Consider the following 21,611-nt stretch of genomic DNA (forward strand, 5'->3'; position numbering starts at 1 on the left):
CACCCCACCTCAAGGCTCCCTTACCTCCTCGTTCCCAATCACGTAATCGATTACTGACTTCTCGTTCAGCCCCATGTACGTCCAACTCCCTTCTTCATCTCCCTCCATTCCCCCATTTACTATCTCCCACCTTACCTCCTCCAATTCATTCACGAGCAATCTCCCCTCCCTATTTACTTTCGTATCCTTTGACCTCCTGCCCTACTTCTCCGCGCCTGTCCCGTTCTCCCACACCTTACCCTCTAAATTCCCTGTTCTAGCGTTAAAGTCTCCTCCCAATAATGTCTTAATATTCTTCCCCCTTCCTCCAACAATTCCCTTAACCCTATCAACTTTTCCTCCATATCCCCATTTATATAGACTCCCACGAACCTCCATCTCTCCTTCCCTAGCCTTACCAAACTTTCCATTACCCCCTCCTTCTTTGACGTGCCCTCTATTACTATCCCTTTTCTAATCCCTACCACAATCCCTTCCATTGCTCTCCCCTTTCTACTCTTTTTTTTTGCATATCGCACCTCCCAACAAAATCCCTTCGAAAGCCTCCCCCTTATCTTTTTCCAACCCCTCGAATCCACCCACGTCTCTAATAAATATACTATGTCTCCTTCCCTTACTGCTTCCCAAAAGTCTGCATCCTTGTTATTTAGCCCTGCCACATTCCAAAACATCACCTTCCAACCCCTTCCCTTTTCTCTGTCATCCTACTTTAACTCCGCTCCCATCCTCCTCCCCTCCCCCGAAGCCCTATTCTTACTCTCTTCCGCATGCTCTCCTCTTATGTTCCCCCTCCCCCTGCCCCGGTCCCCCTTTCTCTTCTCCCCCCAAAACACCCCTTCCATCCTCTCTCCATCCTCTCTCCTTCTGTATTCACCACTCAGCTCCCTGAATCCTCCTCCTTCCTTCACTACAATTTCCCTCTCCTCATCCCATTTCCACCAGCTTTCTTCCACCCAGATCCTTCCGTATTTCACCCCTACTCTCTTACCCTCATTTTCCTCTCTCCTCGCAATTTCCCCTATCCTCCACATCATCCTTCTCTCCTTCCATGTACGATCTTCTTCTATCCTTTCCTCTCTACCCCCTTGTTTCCTTTTTCTTTTCCATAATTTCCCTTTTCATCTCTATGCTTCCTAACTTCACCACCGCCATATCCGCTCTATCTTTAATCTTCACCCCTACTCTCCTGACCTCCTCTATCTGTCCTTCTACTCCTATTTCACTTAGCAGCTTCTCTATCTCTTCCTTAATTTTCCCCTTTCCCTTTTTAATTCCCTTTATTACTATATTCCTTTTCCTCTCATCCCTTTCCTTTCTCTCTAACCTCCATTCTAGAGAGCTCAACTTTCCTATTAACTCCTCTATTACTGTTCCCTTCCCTCCCCCACTCCCCGTCTCCTCGTTACTCCCCTCCCCACCTTCCATCTTCCTCTCACTCTCCGCTTTTCCAATCTTCTCGCCATTTCCTCCAGTCGTTTCGTCATTCCTTCCGTTTCCTTCTCCCCTAATTCTTTATTCAATTCCCTCAACTCGTTTCTTATTTCAACCAGCCCTCTACTACCTTCCTTTATTTCCTCCTTATTTTCCCTTTTCATTTCCGCCAGCCCCGCTAAAATCTCTTCTTTAAATTCCTTATTCATTTCCCTCATACTATCCCTCCACTCCCCCGGTCCGTCCCACCTTTCTTCTTCTGGCGATCTAACTACCTTCTTACTTTTCCTGAAAGCCCACCCCCCTTCTCCCTCACTACCACCCGTTCTTCCCAGAACCGTCTCCTCCGTCTCTTCTCTTTTCCTTTTTAGCATTTCTTCTACCGTTCCCATACTGCCTCTTCTTTCCTTTGCTATACTACCCGCTAGTTTCGCCACCTCATCCATGTTCCCTTCTCTATGCCCCTTACTCTATGCCTGATAGTTCTCTTACCAACTACCTATTGCTGCTTCCTCGCCCGATTGCTAGCTCCCTCTCGCCGTCCCCACGCTGTCTAAATTTCCTAGCTCCTCCTCTACTCCCGTTGCCTCCCTCGCCTATCACGCCTTTTCTCCCTAAATGCTGACTCACTCAGCTACCACCAACTCTACTCCTTTTCTATGTCTCTCTCTCACACTCTCTCGCCTCTCCTGCACTCACTCCACTTGCATCCACGCTGCACTATCCCGATTCGTACTCTCTCACATCCTTCTTACTCTTAGATCTCTCTTTATTCACCTCAAATAACCACACCACTTTCACATCGACTGTCACTGCCCTAACCGGAAACGGAAGTCCTGCTTTTGTAATAAGATAGCAGTTAAAGCTAATGAACTCGCGTCAGTATGAAGCTCTGTCTCAGAATGCGGATTATATAGCCATAAATCTGGAAATAAAGATGTTAATTTTTTTAATCACTCGAAAGCATGGTTATAACGCATCATCAAAATTAAAATCAACCGATTTCCGTAAAAGATTTTGTAAAGGTTTTACCTCAACTGTCGAAATGAAATACCGGGCGACCATCGCGGTAACGACTCGAGTAAACAATCATTTTCAAGTGTTTAAAAAATTGGCAACTCGCGTTTGCTGCACTGCCCAGCCGATGTTCGCCGGGCTCAGAGCCTTCTGGCAGTGTTCGGCCGAGAGGCTTCGGACAGAAAGCATCATTACAAACGTATTGCTACGTTCAGCAGAATAACTGCTGAGCTGCTGTCTTGTCAACAATCAATATTAACTTACTGGATGTAAAGTAAGAGCCAATTACGTTCGATTGTCACCAAGCGGGTTATACCATTTTTACGATATTTATAAGATGTTAGACTGCTAGGCTTCTTATACATATAGTTACTAGATTTTGTGTATTCGAAACCTATGAACTTATTGACGCATACACTGAGAGACTCATTTTGTTGAATGAAGTAAAATTTAATTGAATCAACTAAATCACTCGTTTGGATATGGGTAAATTCTTTAGTTAATACAAAAAAAAATTTATTTCGGGTTATATTAACACAAATTTAGTTCAGTGAATAAAATTATTAATTTCATAAAATTAATTTTTTTGTTATTTATTTAAATTTCGTTTACTGAATCACATTTGTGTGTTAATATCACCAAATTTTCAAATAACAGTTAACATTTTTTTGTTACATTAAATGTCCATGTTCAACAAGACTTGATTTAACGAAATTTTTTTTAATTAAACGGATTTCTTAGTAAGCTTTTAGAAATAATAAGATTAATTGTAGGATTATTTTTATAATAAAAGGTAATAGAACGATAGCCGAATCAATTCTATACGATCGTTTAGCCTTTAATTAATAAAATAAGGTATAAAAGAAGATAACAGATAAACTCTCGAAACGCGACACTTCGATTCTTGCCTCTCACACACTCGCTCCTTTCTCGACAACTCGCTCTCGCTTCTTCCTCGACAACTCGCTCTCGCTTCTCGTGCGCAACTCACTCTCTCACACGTCTCACACACACACGTCTCTTCTCGCGCAACTCGCTCACGCACGCGAATCGCGTGTTATGCCGATATTGGCTAATCGATGCCGTACGTGCGATAAGGACCCGTGAAATTTGACACCTTACACTCGGCCATTCTGAAATCAAGGTCGCCTCAACCGCTCGCCGTCTTCATTGTCCTCCGATACATCGTAGTCGTCATCCTGTATCCAGGACTTCATATAATCAGTTGCGGATGACGTCTGGACTGGACCTTCGCTTTCGCCGACTTTGCGCAAAAGATAATGGTGGTTGCACAAGACTCTTATAATTTCGTACGGCATGAGGTACTTATGCGCCAATTTAAGATGAGGACTGCTGCGTACACGCTTAATCGAAACGATGTCTCCTTCGCGATAGCTCAGAGATTTTTTCCTTTTTTTGTCGTAAGTCTTCTTATTCTCTTGTTAAACCTTTTCGATGTTCGATTCATTCGATTGAAAGACATAACGATCTCGTCCTCGAGTAGCTCCCTGACATCAGAGCTATCCTTGATGCGTGGATGGACGCCCAGCAACACCTGGAAAGATGTCATTTTGATACTCCTCTGCACCGCATTTAGGCACATCTGCACAGCTTTTAGATATCTGTACCATTCACTTGGCTTAGGGGCCGACAACTTCGTTAACAAGGGTATAAGCTTGCGTTTTACACGCTCAACCTGTTCGTTCTTGGTACTCCCGTGGTCGTCAACTGATGCTCTATGTTCTCCGACTGGCAATATTCTTCGAATTCTCTCGACGTAAATGCAGCGCCTCTGTCCGATATGATTCTTCTTGGATTACCAAACGTACATAACTGTCTTCGTAGCCGCTCGATAGCCGCCGCTGTGCTCGTTGATCTGGTTGTATACAGCCACATGAATTTCGAGAACGCATTCACGACAACGAAAATATGCGCATAACTTTTTTTAGTTGATTGCAAGGGACCTAATTAATCAATATGGAAAGATCTAATGGCGTGTCTCCTTTGTTAATCGGACTCAAAAAACATTCTGCTCTTCCATGCTTTCGCTCCGCTAAAATACATGGAACGCAGTTTTGCAGAACATTTTCGACCTTAGGGCGTAAATTAGGGATCCAGTAGTCCTTCCTCACGAGTGCCTCCATTTTTGCAATCCCGAAGTGTCCCTGCTCGTGCACTCTCCTGATCATCTGCAGCTGCATGGTCCTAAGAACGACCAACATCGTCGTCATCCTCCTTGTACAGCACTCCGCCTCGAATCAAGTAGCCCTCCGATCGACCTTGCTCGATCGCCTCGAATATTCCTTTTAAGTCGTCATCTGCGCTCTGGGCTCTCTTCAATCGCGCAAGCAGCCCCTTCTCGCATTCGCTCGCTATTAAGCACATCGGCAATGGGTTTCGGCTGAGAGCGTCAACATGCGCCATGTTTTTGCTTGGCCTATGCTCTATTACATATTGAAATTTTTCTAACGACAACGCCCATCTAGCTACTCGCACGCAAAGGTCTTTCTTTGACATTGTTTGTGTGAATGCTCGACAATCAGTTACAATTTTAAATTCTATTCCTAGCAAGTATGTGCGAAACCGCTAAGCGCTCTAACAATTGTCAGAATCTCCAATTCATAACTCGGATATTTCTCTTCCGCCGGGGTGGTTTTACCACTCGCATAATACACTGGATGTAATGATCACAGACTTCTATATATTATCTAGACTGCTAATACAGGCTTTGCAAATGAAGCCAATTGAAATGACACGCATTATAGCATTTTGCGAAAATATATTTTACAAAATGTCATGTATCACTTACACATGGCTTCATGTACATTATCGATCACTTATACATTGACAGGATATATGTACATGAGGTACTTTCAAAGATGGCGGATTGTTATTTACTGACTTCAATGCAACCTGTACTAAACTATAGCAATTCAGCAGTCTAGATAATATATAGAAGTCTGTGGTAATGATTGGTCCTCGCTACCTTTTTGGAGAAGTATTGCTCCAAACCCGTACATGGACGCGTCAGTATGCAATTCGGTCTCCGCGCCTATCCGAAACAAATTCAGTACTGGCCTCTCGCTCAGCATAAGTTTTAATTGCTCGAAGGCATTCCTCTCGGTTGCACCAAACTGAAATCTCGCATTCATTTTTAACAAGTTCGACAGCGCAATCGCTCTATATCTCGGAACAAATTTACAAAAGTAGCCATTCAAGCCTAAAAATGACTGTATCTGTCGCATGTTCTTGGGCTCCGGAAAACATACAAACGCTTCAGTTCTTTGTTCCAACGGTCGTATCGTACTGTTTTCGACAACGTGTCCAAGGAATTCTACCGCGCGACGCAAAAAACAGCACTTTTCCCAATTTATTGTTAGGCCGGCTCGACTCGCAGTGTCTAAAACAATCTTCAGATTTTTTAATCCTTCGTCTTCATTAGCCGAAAGTACAATTAAATCATCCATATAAACTAACACAATTTTTTGCTTTATTAGATCTCTAAAGACCGCGTTAATAATCTTTGAAAGACGGAAGGAGAATTACATAAACCGAAAAGAACTCTTAAAAATTCGTGCTGTCCATCCGGTACAATAAAAGATGTATATTTTATACTCGCTTCGTCCATCCGCACATGGAAAAATTCATTTTTTAAATCGATAGTGCTAAAAATCCTCGCATCCTACAAACGATTCAATTGATCCTCGATGAGGGGAAGAGAGTAGCGGTCTTTGATTATTTTCTTGTTAAGCATTCTATATTTTATACACAATCTATGAAAGCCATTCTTTTTCTTTACGAGAACGACGGGACTCGCGAAATCAGAAACGGATTCTCGAACTATGCCTTCCTCCTTCCACTCATCGATCTGAGCATTAACGATATCTCTCTCAAAGCGAAAGTAGTCTCGCCTTCTGATAAAACGGCTCGGCATCTTTTAAAATAATAGTCATTTTGATATCTGTTTCCTGCGTCTTAACCGGCTTGTATTTAGTTACTAACAAGGGAAGTTAGGCAAGCTGGAAATTCAAAAAATTTTGAAACTTGGTGTACAAGTATAGTAGTTTATCTACAACAGAAACCTATTTTTTTTTGTGCTGAATTTCGGTGAGGGGGTGAACCACCCCTCATAAGTAGAATGGCTTTCTGCTTTTCTCGATATATCTCGAAAATTATTCAAGATATAAAAAAATGTTTTTTAGACAAAAGTTTTATGCTAAAAACACCTCTATTTAACCACATTAATAAAACTTTGAAAAAATAATTTTGGGGAAAAATTTTTTCGAAAATTGTTGGAAAAAAATTTTTTTTTTAAATTTTATTAATGTGGTTACATAGAGGTGCTTTTACCATAAAACTTTTGTCTAAAACATTTTTTTATATTTCGAATAATTTTCGAGATATATCGAGAAAAGCGAAAAGCTCCTCTACATATGAGGGCAGTTTTTCCTTTTAATTTATTTACTTACTTCCCTACAGGTGTGCGTAAAGTTTCTCATTATAAAAACAGCTCCATTTAATTACATTAATATAATTTTTCAAAGATAATGTTTCTACCAAAGGAAGTTAGGCAACCCGAAAAATCAGAAAATTGTGAAACATGAAAAATAAAACTAATTAATCTTACGAGTAATCTAATTAATTAAAATTAATCAATGACGTATATGAATCATAACAACAACATATATATATATATATATTGTTACGTCCCTGGTCTTTCTTCCCCTGAATATCATCCCTTGAGTGTCATCGTGGAGCTTCATCGTAAAGGGGGTTGTTTATTGACAACCGCCCTGTCATTGTTTTTCGGCTCCATGACAGATTTGGTCTGGCTGACGCATCGAGCGGACGCATGTGGATCAAACAAGCTTTCTTTCATTGTACATGCAAATAATATTGTATCTCGTCGCTTTCGCGTATTGGGTCGTTATATTAAAGGTCATTGCTTCCTTACGAGAGTGGATTCATTTCGCGCGCGAGTGAGTGCGTGTGACATTTTTGCGAGAACCGTAAAAGCCGTCCCGAGGACGTAACAATATATATATATATATATATATATATATATATATATACCCAGATAGCCAAATCTGTCAAGAGCATGTATTAAAACTGTGCTATATATTTTTGCCAGCAAAAAAACTGCAGATTTTATACAAAACTTGTTATATCAGATAATGATAGCAGAACGTTGGCAAAAATGTTATAAAATCTGCTGACATAATTTGGCAGCAAGTCAGTAGCAGAAATCAAGCAGGATTTGTATAGAATTATCATAGCAGATTGGTAGTAGAAACCGAGCAGGATTTGCGCAACGCAGTTTGGTGTCAGATTGACGGCAGAAATCGAGCAAGATTTGCGCGCGCACAATCTGATGGCAAATTGACAGGATCTGCATTTTGCAGTTATTTAATAGTTCCTTCACCTACCGCTATGTGATGTATTTTCTCGCAATCAAATTTCTGTTAAAAATAGATATAAAGTCTGCAAGTTGTGGCTATTAATAAAAGATCAAAAGTATATTTTTCTATCAGTTTAATTTTTGATATCTGACAAGTCTAACATGAGAATATTAAACTTATTAGAATCAATAGGATATACATGAAAAATTATCCATTTACTTTCTATTTAAAGCATAAAGCAAAATTTAATTCTCATATAAATTATATCTTAAATTTTATAAATTATATAAATTTAATTATTTTTACAATTTATTTTATTAATTTAATTAATAGATTAAATTGAACATTTAATTGCTATGTGAGATATAACTACATACAATATAATATGTTATACATTAAATATCATATTTATGAAAAAAAAAAATTATAAGTAGCGGATAACACGTCTTATGCATCTGTTATATTCATCGAAAAATATTGAATTTTATTATCCTTATATATTCAAATGGCAAGGAACTGTGCAGATCCTGCTCGATTTCTGCCGCCAATCTGCTATTAGATTGCGTTTGACAGATCTGTTCGGTTTCTGCCGCCAATCTGCCATCAAACTATATGTGCAGATCTGCTCGGTTTCTGCCGCCAATCTGCTGTCAGATTTTGCTTACTAACTATGCTAGCAGAATATCATCAATTGCAGACACAGTGAATAGGAATCTGCTGTAAAGTCATGATTAGATCTGCTGTTATACTGCCGACATGCTGCTAATATTTTGCTATCTGGGTATATATATACTGTGACGTTGCCGTCACGACGCGCGTCCCTCCAGCCGAAATCGCGGGGCAAGGGCCGAGCGGCCGCGCCACGCGAAAGAGAGAGAGAGAGAGCACGAGAGCCACCGATTTTCCTCGGAGAGACGGCTTGCGATACCGAAATTATATTATTAATTCGCGTTTATTTTTATTTTTTTTTATCGTACACGGAGCGTTGTTGAGAGGACAGAGTCGAACAACAACGGCAACGTAGAGAGCATCAAAAGCATAGTCGGCAACCTTGGAGAGACATAAAAACCGTTCGGAGCCACCGTATTTACAAAAATTGGGGAATCGGCCGATTCAAGGATGCGGCCGTTACAGCGCAGATCGCGCAAGCCCTCCCGACCGGGCAGTGACGTATATTGAAAAGGCGAGGAAGTCACCCCGAATTCACGAGGGCGGACCGCATCGAACTGCAGTTCGACGGAACTGAAAAACGATCCCGGCCACACCGCGAGATACCATGAGGCTCCAAGAATAGTCGAGGCTCTCGAAAGCGTAACGCTATTACCGCCCATTATGATTATTACGAACTACCGATAAGGACACTGTCGCCCTAAGTACGGCCGTGCGTAAGCCGCGCGACGGCGATAAGAACGATCGAGACTCGGACTTACGCGAACGTAATTCTAGTCTTACGGCACGGGTAGCCTCACCGGTAAGATTCCTCTCTCCCTTTGGTGCTCGATTCTCCCTCGATAGCTCAGCTTGTCCTTCGTCCCTCGGTATCAGCTGATTCTCGGGACCGGGCACGCGACCAACACGACAGGCAGTACGAGAGTGTCGGATCTACCGCCCCGAATCGATATCGGGACTCAATCCTGCGCGAAAGGGGTTGCGCGGACGCCCACCCAATTACCGCGTCGCACGACTTCTCGTTGTCGCGCGGTCTTCGCACGGCCGTACTTAGGGCCACACCGCCCTTATCGATAACCCGCGCTAATTAGGCTACTTTTTCGGTAGCCTCGCCGGTCCTTTGACCTCGTGGTGTTTGGGGTTGCGGCTGATCTGGTTTTTCTCGGCTCCGCTGGATGACGGCCGAATGCTTTTTCGTCTCGGCGGTGCGGGTGGGTTATTCGCCCCCGTTGAATGCGTCCCTGCGTCGCCTTGAGGATGTGCGCGCTTCGCGCGGTTACGGTTGCGTCCTCGTGTTTGCCGAAATTTTTCCGCTGGATAAACAAGGCTGTTTTTGTGGTTCCGTCAAGGTTGTCGTTCGTGTTTTTGAACTCGCCATTTGGTCCGTGTTATTATTGTACGTCTTCGGCAAGGCTCCCAGTATTATATAAAAAAAATTAAAAATAAAACGCGAATTAAAATCTCTAATATTCTCGCTATCGCAAACCGTCTCTCCGGGGATAATCGGTATGGCTCTCGTACTCTCTCTCGCGTGGCGCTCTGCCCCTTGCCCCGCGATTTCGGCCGGAGGGATGCGCGTCGTGACGGCAACGTCACAGTATACCGGGTGTCCCATTTTAAAGGACCCACTCAAATATCTCAGAAACACTGCGTTAAATCGAAAAATGTTTCCTACAAAAGTTGTAGGGTTTCGAGGGGGACATAACATAGTAATATTCATATGACCTTGGGCGGCGTCTCCAAGGTCAAGTGAAGATGAGAATGAATTATTTTTGGAAACTCATATTTTTTATTATAACATCTTTTTCTACTAATTAATTTGAACAACTTTTATCTGAAGCATTTTTTTATTTTCCCAATATTTTTTAAGATATTCAAGAAAAACTTGGTAACTCTTTCAACATGTTTTTCTATGTAAAAATTCCGTCTTTTTTATTTAGAGATTTATTAATAAAATTATTTTTCTGAATCTTTTCCTTCTGTCATTTGACTTTCCATCGTAGGATTTCGAGGGGGACATCCGATGGTGACCTTGACTTTGACCTTGAGGTCAAATTTGAAGGTCATTTGAAGGTTAACTTTAAAATCTTAAATGGAAACCCCCATTTTTTATTTGACATTCTTGTAGCTGACATCGAAAGCTTTCCAAAATACTATAATTAAATGTTTTTTCATTAAGTACTTTTTGAGTTATAAGGCTTGAAAGTTACAGTACCGCCGGCATTAGCATTACCCAAAGTGTACCGCGCGAAGGTTGCCCAGTCGGATTTACACCTCTTTTGTGTTTGGAGAACGATCCAGCCAATGAAGGCAAGATCAGTGGTTGATCCAGCCAATGAAGGCAAGATCGGTGGTTGATCCAGCCAATGAAGGCAAGATCGGTGGTTGATCCAGCCAATGAAGGCAAGATCGGTGATTGATCCAGCCAATGAAGGCAAAATCGGTGGTTGATCCATAGTAATAATTCAATTAATTAAATGTTCGAAGGTCGTACCGTTGACTTGTTGGCAGTACTGAATACGGCGTTCAAAATGTCTAACAGTACGCAAGAGTACATTACGTGGAATATTGCACGCAGCTCGGATTCTTTCCTTCATGTCATCTCTTGTGATCGGTGCATTCCGGTAAACTACATCTTTGAGGTAGCCCCACAAATAAAAATCAAGCGATGTTAAATCGGGCGATCTTGCTGGCCATCTTACTGGACCGCCTCTGCCAATCCATCGATTACGAAAGGTATTATTGAGGAAAGCTTTGACCGTATTGGCATAATGAGGACCATCTTGTTGCAACCACATTCTCCTCCTTGTATCAAGGTCAACATTTTCAAGTAAACCCGGAAGATCGTCTCTCAGCAACTGTAAATAATTTGCACCATTAACCATGGCATCAAAAAAATAAGGACCAATTAAATAGCCATTAACAATTCCACACCAGACAGTTAGGTTTCAACGATGCTGGTTATCAATCTGCCCCATCCAATGAGGATTAACTGAACTCCAATAGTGACAATTATGTCTATTCATTATCCCAGTATTGTGAAAAGTAGCTTCATCACTGAAAAGTACGTAATTAAAAAATTCGTTGTCGTTTCGAATTTTTTGTAATGCCCACTGACAAAACAATAACCGATCTCTGTGATCCTGCTCAATTAAGACTTGGTTAAGAGTTATGTGGTAAGGATGATATCTCATGGCTTTTAGATGTCTATCAGCAGTCGATTTCGGAATGCCCAGCGTATGTTGAATTTCACGCAAACTTACATGTGGGTTAAAATGCACCATCGCCACAACTGCTATAAAGTAAGGATTCATTACGTGATCATTGTTGTCGTATCTTCTTCGTTGACGACGAAGATTTCCTCTCCGAATCCTAATTTTAATTTTGCGTATCCTAGAATGATCCAGGTGTTGGCGTCGATGGAATCGTCTACGATACAATGCTGCTGCTATTCTGTAATTGCGTCGACATTCTCCTAAGATCAGAAAAATATCGACAATCTCGTTAGGCGAGTAATCAGGCATTTTTTTCCGAATTCCGATTTTACGGTCGAAAAAATCCAGGAATGTCTGAGAATGTCTCGAGATTGGGAACAAGTGAGAGATAAGTTACTTAAGATGAGATTCCGTATCTGCAACTACTTGAATAGGATTATTGGTTCAGGACACGTGACGTCTTTCATGCGAATGCCGAAGAAATTGTCTAAGAGTCAGTATGTCAATTGCTATTGAGCTCCAGTTAATCCTCCTTGGATGAGGCAGATTGATAACTAACTTCTGAAAAATATCTCACCATTCGGCATTTTTACGTCAAAATGGAAATAAGAAAAACTTCCAATGGCCTTGATCTTAACAAATGTTATCAAGATTATGATCTTGAACAATGTTCAAGAGGTTTTAGCCTTTGGTCGGTCGATCATCTTGGGTAATGCTAATGCCGGCGCTACTGTAACTTTCAAGCCTTATAACTCAAAAAGTACTTAATGAAAAAACATTTAATTATAGTTTTAAGAAAATATTTTTAATCGGCTCTCTATATTAATAAATAAATAAGATGTTTTCATAATCGGCCAATAGAGCCAAGCGCGAAAATTAATTTTAATTTTTGGCAACAGTATCTCTTGGTTTTGAGATTACTGAGTTCCATTGATTAAGTAACCTCGAAACTTACAATGGAAAAATAGGCGAGAAAAATCTTTTCGGACCTATATTTTTCACACATCCTATCATCGCGTACTCGCTCGCCCGCATTATCGATATGTCACTTCCGGTATTTATCAGTGCCGTAATAACTCGACCGCCCAACATTACTTCTTGCGTATATCTCTTATAAGGCGCTCGCGAGATTGACGCGACAACAGATTTTTCCGCACTGTTATTTTTTTCGGGCATTTAGCTGATATATGACTGCGCGCATCACATTCAAAGCACTTAGCTCCTAAAGCCTTCGTCGGGCAGTTTGCGCTGATGTGTTCACATTCACCACAATTAAAACAGCACTTAGCGTCCGTTGGATTTTTTTCTTTTCATCAGTCATGCCCTTGCTGCTGCCATGCCGACTTGAACTCGTCACACCACGATCACGCAACGTTATTTTTTCGAATGCTTTTAACAAACCGTCTACGAACGAAAATCCTTGTATGCGCGTCTGGTCGCGCATCGCGATATCCGGTATATCCTCGATGACGTACTCCAACAATTCGTCCTTCTCGATTGGCACTCGGTTGCCCATGATGGTCTTATCATGGAAGTACTCTTGGAATGTCTCTTCCTTCTTCCACACACGACTTTCGAACTGTCTCTGTAACTGTAATTTGCTCTCGCGATGTCAAAACATGGCTCCCAATTCTTCGAGAAGCCTCTCGAAGGACATCTCTATGTGCTCCGGCCTCGAATGGAACCACTCAAATGCTCTCTTTTTCAATCGCATCCCGATTAGAAGCTTCGCGCAATCGTTGTCCAGTCGATATGTCGCTTTTAAAAATCTGAGCTGCTTCTCCCATGTATCGAAATTGCTGGAAGTACCATCGAAGTCACTCAATAAATCGGCCACCGTCAAGCTCGCCCGTGGGCGCGCGCGAGACATCTCTCCGTCATCGAACATCGCCGCCCTTGTCGCTCCACCGGCAGGATTTTCTCTCCTCGTCAGCTGTCCACGCAACAGCAAAATCGGCAAGCTCCTTTTCTTGCTTATACATCTCGATCTCTCGCCGCGACATATTCTCTCGCGACACATTCTCCTACGACACATCCTCCAGAACGCATCCTCCTGCGCCCCGCTCCGCCCATCTTCGACATCCTCGACGCCGCCAGACTCGCCGTTCTCCACCCAAGAATTCGACGGGTCAGCTTCACATAGCCGCAAAATAAGCTCCGCTTTCGAACCCGATATGGATGATCTATGCGCCTTCAGCTTCTCTTCTAACTCCGTAACGGTCAAGGCACTCAAGTCACACGGCATCTTCACAAATTATTTCCGACACGTGTCGCACTTCCGGAACGATCAAACTTTCTCGATCTGCACTGTTTGCTCTATCCCGACTGAGCCCCCCAAAGATATAAGATTTTTATAATGAAAGGTAATAGAGCGATAGCCGAATCAATTCTGTACGATTGTTTGGTCTTTAATTAATAAAATAAGGTACAAAAGAAGATAGCAGATAAACTCTCGGAACACGACATTCGACACCTCGATTCTTATCTCTCACACACTCGCTCCTTTCTCGACAACTCGCTTTCGCTTCTTCCTCGACAATTCGCTCTCGCTCCTCGTGCGCGACTCATTCTCTCACGCGTCTCACACACACACGTCTCTCCTCGCGCAACTCGCTCACGCACGCGAATCGTGTGTCATGCCGATATTGGCTAATCGATGCCGCACGCGCTATAAGGACCCGCGAAATTTGACACTCTACATAATAAACATTAAATTGTTTAAGTTTTCTTTTTTATTTATCATATAGTTTTACAAAAATTAGATACATTAATATAGATATATTAATAAATTAGAAAGGAATAATAAGAGTAAATTAACACAAAAAAAACCAAATTATATAAAAATTATATAAAAAATTATATAAAATTTAAAAAAACAAAATTAAATTAAATTAAAGAGTATATTAACGAAAAACATACAAAACTATCATTGGTATTGCCGTAACGTAAAACACCCGAAGTAGGGAAAATGTCCATTAAAGAACTAAAATTTATGTCAAAACTGTCGTATACTGAACACTTCCTGTGACTTGATAAGCATCAATGTATAAATGGTATCAAATGGTAAATATCTTTTTTAAAGTAAATATAACTTTTGTATTCTCTCATAACAATAAATAAACGATATAAAACCGAATTTCGGTAAAGGTTCATCAACAGAAATAAGAAAAATTGTGTAATTAGTTAAATATTTTTTCCATTAATTTCTATCCAAAGGTAATGTACATGAGAAAGTATCGTAAAGTATTGTCTCTAAAGGATCAAAAATAAATGTCTCAAAGAAACCCCTTTTACTGACCTCTTTTACTGAAATAAGATCAAAATCTTTCGCAAAGCTGTAATTGATTCTTTTTGTTAACGTTAACGTTATGTTTATGCGGGAATTAACTACAGTTGCATTTTTTTTCAAGTTTCGATGTTTTGCCTCGAATTGGATTGATGAAAGGTTAATTAAGGATCTATTTAGTAGATTTTTGAGGTTCAAAATTATTACCATAAGAGAGAACTGATCTATAGTCAGAATCCGATGCTTTTGAATTAAGTTCTGCTTAAAACCACAAAAACTCAAATTTTCTACGACAAAATCTATCTTGTTTAGATTGAATTACGTCTTCGACTGTAAGATGAGAAATTTTAAAATAAAGTAAAATAGCTTATAATGTTAAATTCTTTTGAGCATGTAATCGGATTAGTCATTATTATTATTATTTTTATTAGTCATAAGTCAATATTGATATAAATTACAACAAAACTTAAAAAAAAATGAGAAGAACACATATAATAACAGCAACTTTTTTTATAGAAAACTATTTTATAAAATTTAAATCATAAATCTGAACTTTAACGTAAAGTTAAACCTATGAGCTACCTGGAAAAACATATGAACTATGTACCTTATAAGTAGAATTTACTTAAGATATCCATAAGTACTAGTAATATTTCAAGAGAGAGTTGAATATAAAACAAACTACATTATGAAGAAGTATAATTCAGGAAGCTATTTATATGACAATTTAACCAATGTGTTTTAAAAAGATAAATAAAAATCTGAAAATTCAGTAAGATAGATAATAATAATAATATCAGTTTTTTTCTGCGCTTGAACTTTCAAAGAACTTAAAATAGTCAAAACTATAGGACTCTTACAATCAAACTCAGTTTCAAATCCATATATTCCTTGTTGTAAGAAATACTTTTTCGCACTCAGCAGGGGCTCGATTCTTGAATTTATTTGCAAGAGAAACGTATGTGCAAATTCGGCTCTTACAGAAAAATTGCAATGCCATGCAATAGCCAATCAATTTGGAACTTTTCTATAAGAGCCGAATACGTTTTGCGCATACGTTTCTCTTGCGAATGAATTAAAAAATCAAGCCCCAGGATATTTTACATTACGAGGGTTGTCTGAAAAGTTTCCGACCTCAACATGAAGATGGCAGCACTCGTAAACAAAAGTTGGGGAATGTGTTTGCGCATGCTTTGAAAGGTACTCACCAAAATTTCAGCCATTTTGGACGCGCAGTTGTTGTTTGACAATCATTTGAGTGAGTCGATGTGAGTGTTTTTGTGAAAATGGAAAAAATCGAGTATCGAGCTGTCATTAAATATTTGTTTTTGAAAGGCAATACGCCTACGCAAATCAAAGACGAGTTGGACGCTGTGTACGGGGACTCTGCACCATCATTTACCACCGTGAAATTTTGGGCTGCTGAATTTAAACGTGGCCGTACCAGCTTGGGTGACGATGAACGTTCAGGACGTCCAAAAACTGCAACCACTGACGATAATATCGCTCAAGTTCACCAAATGGTGCTAGACAACCGTCGAATTAAAGTTAGAGAGATAGCAGAGGCTATGAACATGTCCAAAGAACGTGTTTGTCACATATTAAATCAAGATTTAGGCATGAGAAAGCTGTTCGCGCGTTGGGTGCCGCGTTTGCTCACTTTGGACCAAAAACGTGTTCGAATGAACATTTCCAACGCTCTGTTGGCGCAGTTTAGGCGCAATAAATCAGAGTTTTGGCGCCGATTAATTACTGTAGATGAAACTAGGATACACCATTATACTCCAGAAACAAAAACACAGTCAAAACAGTGGACTGCGAAGGGGGAATCGGCTCCAAAAAAAGCAAAGGTTGTTCCTTCGGCTGGGAAAGTAATGGCAACTGTTTTCTGGGATAGTCATGGAGTTATCTTAATCGATTATCTTCAAAAAGGAAAAACCATTACAGGAGCATACTACGCATCAGTACTTGACAAGCTGAAGGCAGAAATTGCGGAAAAACGGCCACATTTGCAGAAAAAAAATTTTGTTTCACCAAGACAATGCGCCGTCTCACACCTCAGCGGTTGCCATGGCGAAAATCCACGAATTACGGTTTGAACTGCTTGACCACCCTCCTTACTCACCAGATCTAGCCCCAAGCGACTTTTTTTTGTTCCCTAAGCTAAAAGTTGCGCTCGGAGGACAGAGATTTTCGTCGAATGAAGAGGCCATCACCTTCGTAAACAACTATTTTGCAGAGAAAGACGCCGAGTACTATTTGGACGGGTTGAAGAGATGGGAGCATCGCTGGGAGAAGTGTATAGACTTACAAGGAGACTATGTAGAAAAATAAAAATTAATTTGAAGAAAAAATGTCTTGTATCTTTGTTAGGTCGGAAACTTTTCAGACAACCCTCGTAAAGATGTGAAAACTTTTGAAGCATATATCCACTGCTTTACGTATGGTTGGAAGTTTATATTTCAAATGATCAATAATAACGTAAGAAATAAGGTCGATATCGTTTGAAACTACAAGTACGAATGGTTGAAGTGTTATTTCTTTATTTTGCAAACATTTTTTCGTTCTTCAATTAAGTTTTCAATTTCTCCAGGAATTTACAACAAAAGATACAGAAACAAAAAAATAAATACACTCGGTCAAAAAAAGCGATATACTTAAAAAGTAGTTAAAAATTGTGAAAATTTAAAAATGTATAACTCAGCTAATAATTATGATATCGAGGTGTTAAAAAAACGAAAACGAAGCTTTAAGTCTGTAGTTTGAGAAAATTTTAGTGCCGATTACATGGAATGATCAGTTTTGTAATGACAAATGACAGAGTGAGAACCTGCAAAACTGATAAACAGAAGGTCTACTTTTCTGAATTGCACGGCGTGAATCAGTTGACGTAGCTCAATGGGATAAAAAGCACGTGAAAATTCAAATTTTTTGATAAAGATAGCAGATACACGTTTTAAATCATAATTTGTCGTTAAAAAACCGATTTTTTTCAAATTGAGATAACTCAGCGAAAAATTATCGTATCGATTTCCGCCAAAGCGCATTTTAAAGAGAAAAGTTTGAGTTTTTACATGCTTTTTATCCCATTGAGCGACATCAACTGATTCACGCCGTGCAATTCAGAAAAGTAGACCTTCTATTTATCAATTTTGCAGGTTCTCACTCTGTCATTTGTCATTGCAAAACTGGTTATTTCATGTAATCGGCACTAGAATTTTCTCAAACTATAGACTTCAAGCTTTATTTTCGTTTTTTAAACGAATCGATATCATAATTATTAGCTGAGTTATAAATTCTTGAACTTTTACAATTTTTTACTACTTTTTAGGTGTACCGTTTCTTTTTTGGCCGATGTAGAATAAAATATGAAAAAATAACATTAAAAGCTATTATAATATAAGTTCTTCACATTATGCTTAACAAGATACTATTAAATGTTCTTGTTCTGTAGCATAATTTTAGAAAGTATTTGTATAAGATTATTGACTTTATCAATTTTAGTAGTCAAAGTAATTAAAAGATTAAAGTAAGTAAAAAAAAAGAAAATAAGGTTGCCCTTTACATAATCTTAAGAAATGACCATAGTTAAAATTCAACGTTATCAACTTTTCTCTTCTTCAAAAGTCTATAAATTTTGTCCGAAACATTTTTGCCTGTCGAACTCAGTTTTTTAAATTTTCGGCTAAATAGTTTAAAATAAAATATCTTCTGTATAAGGATAGAAGTATAAAAAATAAAATTAGTAAAACAAGAAATTTGTTACATGAATAGGTGATGCACATGACTGGAAATATGTCGATGATCTTTGAAACAATGGATTTGATGCACGCATCGCCCGCTACGGTTTCTCGCTGCGGTATGATCTATGTGGAACCAGTCGTTCTTGGTTGGCGACCTATTTTTGAATCATGGATTTGTGGATTGAATCCTATTTGGGCGGCAAATCAAGAGAAAATGATAAACGAGCTATTTCATTGGCTGATGGATCTCTGTTTAGAATTTATTAGAAAGGAATGCCGGACAACTATAAGCGCTGGAGAAATTCATCGCGCTGTATCAACCATGTCGATTTTCCAGCTGCTGATAGAAAATGCCATCGATGAGAATCCAAAGACATTCAACCAGTATTTGACAATTTGGTTTCAGGCAGCCATGATTGTCTCAATGGTATGGGGTGCGGCCGGTACTTTAGATCTTGAATCTCGACTTAAATTCGATGCGTTTTACCTCAGTATATGGAGAGGTGAGAAATCACCTTTACCCATTATCGTGACTTCCGACCCTATCTCCCTGCCAAGTGAAGAACCGATTCACAATCAATATTACAGGTCAGAATCAATTAAAAATAATATTATTATGAAATTTTAATCCCAATATATATCTTTTCTATAGCAAGGGACGCAGTCTCGTTAATTTTGACACTCACAAGTAAACCTACGGAAGTGTCACTCACCGATTTTAATGAAACTTTGCACATTTGCAGAACTATGAAAAATATTCGATACGTATTTTTTTTTATCGGCCAAGGTTCGCTCTGAAGGGTTGAAACGACAAGGGTTGGATTTTATGCACCAGGTGGAATAAGTTGAATATTTCAAGACATTAAATAAGTATAGGGGTTTTTTGGGGTCGCCGAAACTGAATCTGATGTTAATATTATGGAAATCAAAATGGCCGACCCAATATGGCCTCCAGGTACATAAAAAAAGTGTTCAGTTCGGCCTTGTAGGGTATGGAAATATTGTAAAAAATGTTGAATTTCGGTGTTTCTCAAGGTTTTTGATATCGCTAATCACAATTCTGATTTCGAAATTTTACGCAGGAACAATGTTACCAACGTAAGCTGCACTATGAATATTAGCAGTTACATTCATGCATAAAACTTTCCTTTGGCGTAACCCAGAGCTAACGGCGGGGACGTAGAAAGTTATGTAGCTCCTCTTTTTTTTATATTTTGTTTGTTTTATTTTTAATTTGTATTTTTTGTATTTTTTTTGTATTTTTGTATTTTATTATTTTTTACAGGAGTCGAGGCCGTACTCTTTGTTATGTCTTTTGACAATCGGTTTATTATGCGTTGTGTCCTTACAAATGAAAAGAAGAATGAAAAAAAAATAAAAAAAACATTATAACGGCTCTTAAAAGGTCAAAGTGAGGCCCCTTGCCTCTCACTTTTCGGGGTGCTTTATTCAAGTGAGTTTCCTTGCCTCTCACTTCGGGATGCTTTATCACAGCGAATCCCCTTGCCTCTCATCTTTATCACTGTTGTCTTGAAAAATTACGCAGATGTGGTAATCTGTAAAAAAATGGGTCATACATAAAGATTTTGTGCACCATGCACATCTGACTACTGCTGAAGCACTACACAAATTACAGATTGCCGCGCATTTCTTAAAACAGTAATCAACTGGATTGTCGAATTCAGGAGGTTTTTCCGTTGCGTAACCACTTTTATACCAGGAATATTTAATAAGATTTTTAAATCGAGGTGAAGAGAACTGGTTATGGATTAGAGATCGATTTTTCTATTTTTGAAAATGATTCAAATGTTTTTGAATTTTGACCACTCCATGAGTCTAACAGCAATACACTATTATCACCAGATGATGACAGAAACACTTCCTGGAACCATGTTTTTACAAGCGCAGATGTCAACTTACCTGAATTTGAAGCGAATACAAGTACATTTTCTGCCTTGAATAGATTTTGTTGTACTCGCGGTCCAAACTTCCCATCTTTCTCTTGCAGCACAATTAGTAAGGGCGATACTAAAACACCACTTGCCGAAATGATGGGCTGAATTGTGTAACTGTGGGTCATCGAATTTACGGATTGAGTCAGTGCTTCAACTTTTAATTCTCCTTTAAACGATAAAGTACGTCCGGTATGCATTTCTAAATTGAATCCTGATTGATCAGAACTCCAGATATTGTTTTCTCCAACTGTTGAAATTTCTTCTTTTATATCTTGTACAAATTCCAAGGCTTGTTCTTCAAGTTTAGTTTTATCAGATAATGTTTTTTGTGTAATAAACTTATTTACTTTTCGAGAAACAATTCTATGATTTTGCTTAAATCCATGAATCCATTTTGTAGACGCCATAAATAGATCTGACGATAAAGAAACATCATCTCGTGCCTTTAAAGCCCACCTGCGAATGTCTAGATCATGAACTGGTAAAGATTTTTCTACAGCTTCTCGAAATTGATTCAAAACATATTCCGAAATTTTTTTTAATTTATCGAGTCGAGTGCCATTGTTCATGGTTTGTGCTTCCCATCTATACAATTGTCGCTTGGATTTCAACCGTTTAAAACATCGTTGCACTGATTTAAATTTCAATTTATTTTTTCTCCCTGACTTCCAGTAGGTAACAGGTTTTCTCTTGTACTCTACGTCGATTTTTTCAACTGCAGTTGCATCAAAATCAACATTTTCCTCGATCGTAAAGTCATCGCCTTCATCTTCAATTGACACAGGTTCCGGAATCGCGTTTTTGTTGTCAAAAGTAAGTGTGTTGTATGTTTCTACGAGGAGAGAATCTTGAATTGCATCTTTGATAAGAGTTTCTATTTGAAAGCTAAAAGCCTT

General features: G+C 39.3%; 1 pseudogene; it reads right to left on the minus strand.

Annotated features, from left to right (window-relative positions):
• Nucleotides 1-10,981: 10,981 nt before the first annotated feature.
• LOC145946431 (uncharacterized) lies at nt 10,982-12,040 on the minus strand (annotated as a pseudogene).
• Between the last annotated feature and the right edge of the window lie 9,571 nt (nt 12,041-21,611).

The sequence above is a fragment of the Prenolepis imparis genome, unplaced genomic scaffold (assembly GCF_030444845.1).
Source record: "Prenolepis imparis isolate NDT839.2.m4 unplaced genomic scaffold, iyPreImpa1.0 SCAF_16, whole genome shotgun sequence".
Classification (NCBI taxonomy): Eukaryota; Metazoa; Arthropoda; class Insecta; order Hymenoptera; family Formicidae; genus Prenolepis; species Prenolepis imparis.